At 47.3% G+C, this 8,794-nt stretch overlaps 1 long non-coding RNA gene across 1 annotated transcript; it reads left to right on the top strand.

Annotated features, from left to right (window-relative positions):
* The first annotated feature begins 537 nt into the window (after positions 1-537).
* On the top strand, positions 538-7,578 carry LOC144367171 (uncharacterized). Its single transcript, XR_013426470.1, has 3 exons — positions 538-2,725; positions 6,154-6,223; positions 7,072-7,578. It is a non-coding gene; the product is annotated as an uncharacterized LOC144367171 (long non-coding RNA).
* Positions 7,579-8,794: the final 1,216 nt, after the last annotated feature.

The raw sequence follows: 8,794 nt of genomic DNA, 5'->3' as shown, positions 1-8,794 counted from the left end.
GCCAAAAAGTAAAAAATGAATATTAAAAATTCTCTCTTCTCTCCTCTCCTCTTCTCTCCCTCTCCCCCCCCCAACTCTCTCTCTCTCTTTAAAAAAAAAAAAATAAGTAAACTTGGGAGACAGGGATTGCCTTTGGATAGAAGAGTCTGAAATTCTGATGTGCACAAAGAGACAGCTCCTTCCTGGAGCACAGGGAGCCCTCTGCCATGCTGCTGCCCTCAGCTTTCCCAGGCTGGAGAATGTCTGAGGCCTTTCTCTGAATTAGTCCTCGCTGCACTCTGTTCTCAGCACCAGTCAGGACAAGACTGGAATCTGGGGCTGTGGTGAGGGCTGGGCAGGGGTTCTCTCATGCAACCGTCTCAGAGAGGTGGGGGAAGTGTGTTTCCAGATTCCAGGGTGGTCAGTGTAGGGCTTAATTAGTCTACTAATGCTGAGGTTTGGCTCAGAAGCTCTGGCAAGAAGTTTCTGGCTGACTCTGGGAGTTTGGGAGGGCTCAGTGCTCAGACCCTGGCTGCAGGAGCTGTGGCCACATTTGAGAGTATGAGACCTACCACTACACACTCCAGAAAATCTGGAGATGGGGGGAGTAAAGGGAAAGTTGTCTGTATGTCCCAGGCTCTGGGCTAGATGCTGTGCGTATGAGCCTTCCATTAATGCAACCTGTTTATGGCAAGATAGCTTTATCTCCAAGCCCAGAGGGGTCAGGAGGATGGCCTAAGGCCACACATGCCAGTGGTTCTCCAATGACTTTCTCCTACATTATCCAAGACAAATTTTAGCTAGAAACATGGCTGCCCAGATCAGAGACTACATTTCCCAGCCTCCTATGCTGTCAGCTGAGATCATATGACCAAATTCTGCCAATGAGCAGCAAAAGGATGTGTCTAGCCACAGTTTCTGGGAAACTTCCTTACATCATAGCTTGCGCAGCAGCTCTCTGACTTTTTTTTTTTTTTGTCCCCACCTCTTTTGTGCTGCTTGGCAGGTGGGTGCTACCCGGACTCTTAGGACAAGGGCCACTCACTGACGTCAGAACAGCCACTCTTGTGACTTTTTTTCCTGCTGTTTCTACCTGTTTCTAACTGTGATGTCCAGGAAGTGATGCGATGGGGGGCGGTTTGGACCGAGCCTGGTTTCCCACCATGATGTGAGGTTCAGGGGCTCTTCTATGTGCTGCTGTAACACAGCCTCTTTGGAATTAAATGTTCTTACCTCCCAACTCCATGGTAACAGCTTTTTTTGCATGCTGTGAATGGAAACCGAAAAGCCACCCCCTGACCCTGGCTGGGCACAAAGGAAATGGAAATTGACATATTTCTAACTAGCTAGTTAGAAATATGTTTTCTGCCTTTGGTCCCTCAGTATCCCCTCTTCTTTTATAAAACTTGTTTGTGCCCCTGAGCCCCCCCCCCCATATATAGAGATAGGAAGCAATGAAAGTATCCCCTAACTTCCTCAGGGTCAGCTTTGAAGAAATCTGTTTTACTTCACCAACCTGCCTCCTGAGCTCTGGTGGAGTGGTGAGGAGCAGTAGGACCTTCTGTGGTGACAGCTGCATCCTTTGACAGTGGCATCGCAGGTGAATGTCACAGAGTGTGCCTCGAAAACCCAAAGGTGCAGGGCAATTGATCCACAGCCTTCATTTGCAGCCAAGAGATGCAGTGGACACGAGATGCCTGAGTTGCTGTCAGTGAACACCACACACTGTTTTACAGTCAACTTTTTTTTTTTTTTTTGGTGCTGGGGATTGAACCAGGGCCAGGGCCTTGTGCATTCAAGACAAGCACTCCACCAACTAAGCTACACCCCCAGCCCCCAAATTTTTTATAAGTAGTAGGCATATACTCTAAAATAATGATTAAAAATATAGCATGGCATTGAGCTGCCATGGCCAGAGCTGTTTAAATGTCCATTTTGTCTCCATGACTGATTGACTTTGCTTCATCATGGACTGTTTGTCATTAGAGGGATTCGGGTGGAGGGTCAGTAAGTTCCTGATGAGTCTCTGGAAAGTACAAGGAGAATCCTGGGGTTGGCCCTTGAGTCTCAGGATGCAGGAATCAAGACCATCACAATGTGGCTGAGCAAGGAACCATTAAACCACAGAGAAGACATGGACCAGATGATATAGACTCGGGAGGCACCAAGAACTTTAATAGAACTTACAGTCGCTGTGACCTTTGCATCGATCCTGTCGTGGAACACAGAGCTTGGAGTTCAGCAAGGCTGGTAGGCACACGGGGAGATGGCGGAGACCTCAACTCACCCAGCAGTGTAGTAGCAAAGCAGCCAGCCAGGGAACAAGTGGTCAGGGTCCCAGCCACCGGAGCAGCCAGCAGTGGAGACATCAAACCTGTAACTCATGGTGCTCGAGAAGGTGACACGGAAGAGCCTCTGACTCCGCTGGGCAGTGTTCTGGGAAACCTAACAACCTGGCCCTGGAAACGGACAATGAAGCGGAAGCTCAGTGTGGACAATAGCTGGACACAGAAGAGGCCAACATCAATGAGATGGATTCGACATCAGCAGAGCCTGAGCTGAAAGGCTGCAGCCTCTGCCACTCTTCCTCTCTTTTCTGGCTCCTCCGTCAAGCCATTCCCTTGGCCAGGCTTGACATTTGGCCCCTCACTCTTCTACTGAGGAGATGATGGGGAGAAGTGCTAGAGGGGTACCAGCCTCCTTACTCTCAAAAAAAATTTTTTGAGGGTCCGCTCAGTATTCTGAGGTGAGTTTTGTAGTTTGGTTTTGTGTTGGGGGAAGACAAAGGTCCAGGGAAGAGATCCAAGGTTGTTACCTCAGTAAAAACCTGCAGGCCACAAAGCAAGAAGTGGCAGGGCCATCATAATGATCTTCTTGAGTTTAGTTTTCAATTTAAGTTGCAGGTTTTGCCAGTTAGATGCATATCTGGTTTTTGAACTTTTATACACAATATATTTTTTTAAATCATGTATCACAATTATTTTGCAACCTTTTTTTGGTACTGGAAGTGGAACCCAGGAGTACTTTACCCCTCAGCCACATCCATCGCCCTTTTTATTTTTTATTTTGAGACAGGGTCTTGCTAAGTTTCTTAGGCCCTTGCTAAGTCGCTGAGGCTGACCTTACATTTGCAATCCTCCTGCCTCAACCTCCTAAATTACTGGGATTACAGGTGTAAGCCACAGTGCCCAGCAGCCTTGTGTATTGAACTATGTCCAGAATCAAGTTTATGCAGATCTAAACTGTTGTGAAAATCAAATCAGTATTAGTCACCTTTGAAGTTTATCTGCAAACTTCCAAGTTGTCAACGCGCCTCAGTTTGATCAATAACCACTGCTTGATCCTTACAATTAAATTTTGAAACTAAAAAAAGATACAGTCTAGTAAATACAGAAACCAGTAAAATAACTTTTTTAAATCATCAAGTATTATGCACTGAATAAAGTTGTATGTGATATACTTGAATACGACTGGCGGTGCAGTAGGTTTGCTTATACCAGCCTCTCCACAGGTGATTGAGTGGTGCATTGTACTGTGACGTCACTGTGCAATAGTTTTTCAGCTCCTCTGTAAATTTATGGGATACCTGTCTATGAATGACACGTCATTATGCAGGGCTTGACTGCACTGGAGACTCTGATGGCTGGTTTCAGGGGAGGCGGGGAGCATGTCCAAAGCGGCTCCTTAAACTCATTCATTCCATAGGTGGATTGAGGTTCTTTGCTGGATCCAGATCCTTGGGGGCAAAAATCCCTGAGAAGGTAGAGGGGGCGATGCCTCCCCTAAGATCCAGGAAACTCCAGCCCCTGCGACAGGACCCCTGCACAGCTGGCTCTGTGGCAGCTCTCAGGCAGCCCGGGCTCTTTCCCAGGCTGCAGCCCTGGTCTCCTCTAACGGAATCCGAGATACCCCCGAGGACACCTTGCCAAGCTGCTGAACAGGCAGCAGTGCCTAGAGAATCCTTCATTCAGGACAGTCCTAGAGGAGCACTGTAAGCCCAGGAGGTGTCACAGCCCCTCTCCTGGGAGGCATAAGTCCCTTTACCTAATCTCAGCAGGGAGGCCACAGCTTCAGGCTGTGCAGGGCTCAGTCTGAGTTCAAAAGGCTTGGAGGGCTGAGGAGAGGCCCCACTGACTTTCACCTAAGAAGATGCCATTTACAAACTCGTGACATGTCTGCTGGCTGGGCAGTCCTGAGACGGCTCCTACCCTCCTGTTCGTGAGATCATGATGTCTATTTCTCAAGATTATTGCCACCTGGAATGAGATCATGAGAGCAAAAACACTCAAAATCTATAACACGGCAGATTACAATTCTGAATTTGGAAGGCGGTTGATATTATGGGTGCCCAATCAGCCCCCTCTACAGGGCCATGCACTCCCCAAGCTGCTGTGAGGGTCAGCTACTAACGGTTCAGTCACTCCCTCTCCAGAGTGAATGGATGCTGCCTTATTTTGGGGATCTCACCTGATGATTGCCTGACATGGCTTGAAAGGCCACTTCTGTCCCTCAGTAGGGCAACTCCAGTGCAGCATCGGCTCCAGCGCTTCCCATGAGGTGGGGCTGACGCTTGGCTGCAGCTGAGAGCTCAGCCTTGCTTGGCTCCTCTCCCCACTGTGTCCTTCTCCTTTTTCTTGATTCTGAGGATTCTTCTTCAATGGAGGACACACATTCAGATCTGCCTTGGGCTCTACTTTTAGGAAACCTGACCCAAGTATATCCCTTACAAAGTTTATATATATATATATATATATATATATATATATCTCCTCCCACACACATGTAAGCATGTGATCCACCGATAAGCTACACCACCAGAATAAATTATATAATATAAAGAAATTAGTCCAGTGCCTGGCATGTAGTGATTACCCAATAAATGTTAGAGATTGTGATTTGGGAGGAGGGGACAGGGCACAAGGCCCTGAGTCCCAGCCCCTGCACCACCACCACCACAGAATAAGAAGTCAAAATACGGTGGGTTGGTCAGTTGATTGATTTTTATATGCTAAGGGAAAATGGTAAACAGAGAACAGCAGCTGTGTTTTCTTGAATATCTCAGGTTCAGCTAATTAAGTTTCAGTCATGATATACATTTCCCTCACCAGCAGAGGGCGCCATATACATGCAAATAAGTGGTGTTTTCTCCCTCCCGTCAAGCAGCCTGGGTTGGCAGGAAAGATCAGGTACAGGACAGAGCAGAGGTGGGAAGTTCCTGGAGATTGACACAGATAGTAGGAGTGAGCAGAACAGGAGGAACACTGAGTCAAGCTGGTCGGAGCCTCTTGGGGGCGGGGACAGGGAGGCTTCTGCCACTCAGGCTCCAGGAATAGTGAGAGGAGATAGCTTTCCCAGGGAAGCCACCGCGGCGGCTAGGTGGTCAGGGCCTGGCCTGGGCAGGGTGGTGGCAGCAAGGTGGTTAAGAGAGGATATTGATAATGGAATGGAATAAGATGGCGCCAGAGACTGTGCTGTGTTCTTGGCTCTTGTGTTCTTGCATGAGAGGATTTCAAGCAAGACATGAGACTAAGTAAGAGTATAGCAAAGTTTATTAGAAGAGAAAGAAGAGGGGGAGCACCCTCAAGGGGGAGAGTGGGTCCTCCCAGAGAAGAGAGTGACAACTCAGTTCTTTGTGAGTTCCCTTTTATTGGGGTAGGAGGGGAGGTTTCAGGAGAATCCCACCCAGGCAGTACCTCTGAGCTGTTGATTGACAGCTGGACTGCACATGTTTTTACCTAAAGGCAACTCGCCGTCCCTTTGGTTTCTATGAAGGTCACAAGGCTCTCTTTCATTAGGGTCCAGTCAGGATTCTGCTGTTTTTTTTCATGGATGGGTTTTTGGAATTGTACTTCTCAATCCCAAGAAGGAAAATAGCAAGCTTGTGAGTCCAGGATCGTAACATACTGTTACCTCTTTTTTTTAAAAAAAAAAAATTTAATTGTCAATTGGACTTTATTTGTTTATTTGTGGTGCTGAAAATCAAACCCAGTGCCTCACACATGCTAGGCAAGCGCTCTGCAACTGAGCTACAACCCAGTCCTACTGATATCTCTTAAACCACAGCCGGGTCAGAATGGCCGGCTGTGGCTGCTGAGACAGGCTGAAGGTTAGCTCAGTCTATAGAAAACTCTATGTTCGCCCACTGCCCACTTCTGTTTATCTGCTGTCTAACAGGTATGGACACCAAGTCTAGCCAAGCAGTCCAGAAGAACAGTGGGCCCACTGATATGGAAGAGAAATTGAGGTAGGTTTTATAGAATACCAAGGACATTTCTCTAACTGGTTTGACCGCCCTGTTGGTCTGCAGTGATATCGTCTTACATGGTACCCTTCCAGCAAGCTGCAACTCTGCAGGATTCCTGTTCTGCATGGATTCCAGAAACCAGCGCAATACTCAGAGGTGTTTTGTTTTGTTGTGTTTTTGGGGTACCAGGGATTGAACTCAGGGGCACTCAATCACGAAGCCACATCCCCAGCCCTATTTTGAATTTTATTTAGAGTCAGGGTCTCACTGAGTTGCTTAGTGCCTCGATAAATTGCTGAGGCTGGCTTTGGACTCACAATCCCCCTGCCTCAGCCTCCCGAGCCGCTGGGATTCTAGGCATGCGCCACCGCACCCAGCTTCACAGGTGTTAATAGTACAAAGATTCCATTGGGAGTAGAGGCCAAGAAGTGTCCCATAGCTCACAGGGACTGTGTGCCAGCGTTGGAATTAAACCTCTAGTGTGAAGACATGAGAACATTAAAGAATCTCCTAGGGGTGATAGGGAGTAAAAATAAAGAAGGAATGAACTTGAAAGTGGGGGGCCTCCCTAACCCTGAGATTTCGTCCTTTTTGGAGGTGTGGTTGCAGCCTACAGATGGCAGAGAAGGTCTCTGGGTTGTTCCTGGACAGAACTAGAACACAGTTAAGAGCCAAGATGGGGCAGAGAAGCACAGGTTGAGGCTGGTGGGCTGCAGGCCTCCTCCTGGGCCACCTACAACATCCCCCAGGAGGCTGCTTTTGGAGGATGCTGCTGGACCCCTCAGGGGGTTGCCTCAGGGGGCTGGGCTTTCCTGGAAACCAACTGGGTCACCCTTGTCCTTTACCAGGAACCCACCCAAGAGAGCAGCACTGAACTCCCCGCAGGCTAACAGGAGGGTGCCCTCAGAAAGAGCTGTGAAGACACCTGTGGGTGGGACCCTGGAAACTGCTGAGAGGAACTCCACTGGCTTCAGAGACCCTGGAGCAAGCAGCAAGCAAAGCCCAGATGGAACCGGAAGCCTCTTCTCCCCACCCCCCCCCGTCTTCTGCTGCCCCCTACAGACGGTTTCATGTTGTGCCAGATGGCGAGGGGAGCATGGGCCCAGCACCCATCAAGGGTGGACTGGGCACTGCCAGGCAACAGATGATTAACTGTGCAGGATGCTAGTGGACGGCACTGGTGGAGAGAGCTCTTTCATAAGCACTTTTTGAAAATGTTTGCTTGAAGGACTATTCCTGCCACTTGAGAAATTATTCAAAACAAAGAACTCAATGGGAAAAAAAAATTAAGTGTAAAAAAAAAAAAAGCAAAGAACAATTAAATCAATGAACAATGCAAACTAAATGATTGTGATTAATATGGTATAAATCTCAATAAAAGTGATGAAAAAGTATTCTTCAAAATTATGCATAATAACTCATGATTATAAACTGGGTTTTAATTTTTAGTGCATTATAATTATACATAGTAGGGGACTTTATTGTTACGTTTTTGTACATGCACACACATAATTTGGTCAGGTACGTTGCCCAGTACCTCCCCTTTCCTTCCCTCCTCCCCTCCCCTGGTACCCTTCTTCTACTCCACCAATCTCCCTTCCGTTTTCATGAAATCCATCTCTCCATTTTTTTTTCCTTTTTTCTCTAGCTTACATATATGAGAGAAAACATATACCCCTTGACTTTCTGAGTTTGGCTTGTTTCACTTAACTTTGTTAACTTTAGGCTTTTTTGTTGTTGGGGGGATGGAAGTACTGGGGACTGAATCTAGGGTGCTTAACCTCTGAGCCACATGCCCAGCCTTTTTATTTTTTTATTCAGACACAGGGTCTTGCTAAATTGCTGAGGCTGGCTTTGAATTTTCGATCCTCCTATCTCGGCCTCCTGATCCACTGGGATTATAGGTGTGCACCACCATGCCTAGCAAAATATCACTCTTAGCTTTTTGAAAGTTGGAAAAAAAACAAATAATTAACTAATGATGGCAGCTTCTGGTATAGTAAATTAGGTGTAATTTAGCTTTTTTTTTTTTTTTTAATTGTGGTACTGGGGATTGAACCCAGGACCTCATGCATGTTCTGTCACTGAGCTCTATCTCCAGCCCCAGACTAGGTAATTTCATTTTGTTTGTTTCTTTTCTTTTTTTTTTTGGTACCTGGGATTGCACTCAACCACTGAGCCACACCCCAGCCCTATTTGGAATTTTATTAGAGACAGGGTCTCACTGAGTTGCTTAGCGTCTCACTATATTGCTGAGGCTGGCTTTGAACTTGCAATCCTCTTGCCTCAGCCTCCTGAGCTGCTGGGATTACAAACATTCGCCACTGCACCTGGTGCCCAGACAAGGTAATTTGAACTGGCCCTCCCACTAAGGACAAGATGAGCTTAACAAAAGTTTAAAGCACCCACTTGAAGCAAAGAGACACTAACAACGTGTGCAGATTCACAAGCCAGAATCTGGAAGAAAACAGATGCAAGTTGGGCACCTGGGGGATTGTATGGCAATCCAGTACAGGTGAGCGATCTCGCCTTTCGCAGAGTTTAGCAATCAAGAATGGGCAGTGGAGAGGC

The sequence above is a fragment of the Ictidomys tridecemlineatus genome, chromosome 10 (assembly GCF_052094955.1).
Source record: "Ictidomys tridecemlineatus isolate mIctTri1 chromosome 10, mIctTri1.hap1, whole genome shotgun sequence".
Taxonomy (NCBI): domain Eukaryota; kingdom Metazoa; phylum Chordata; class Mammalia; order Rodentia; family Sciuridae; genus Ictidomys; species Ictidomys tridecemlineatus.
This window is presented reverse-complemented; position numbering and strand designations above follow the sequence as displayed.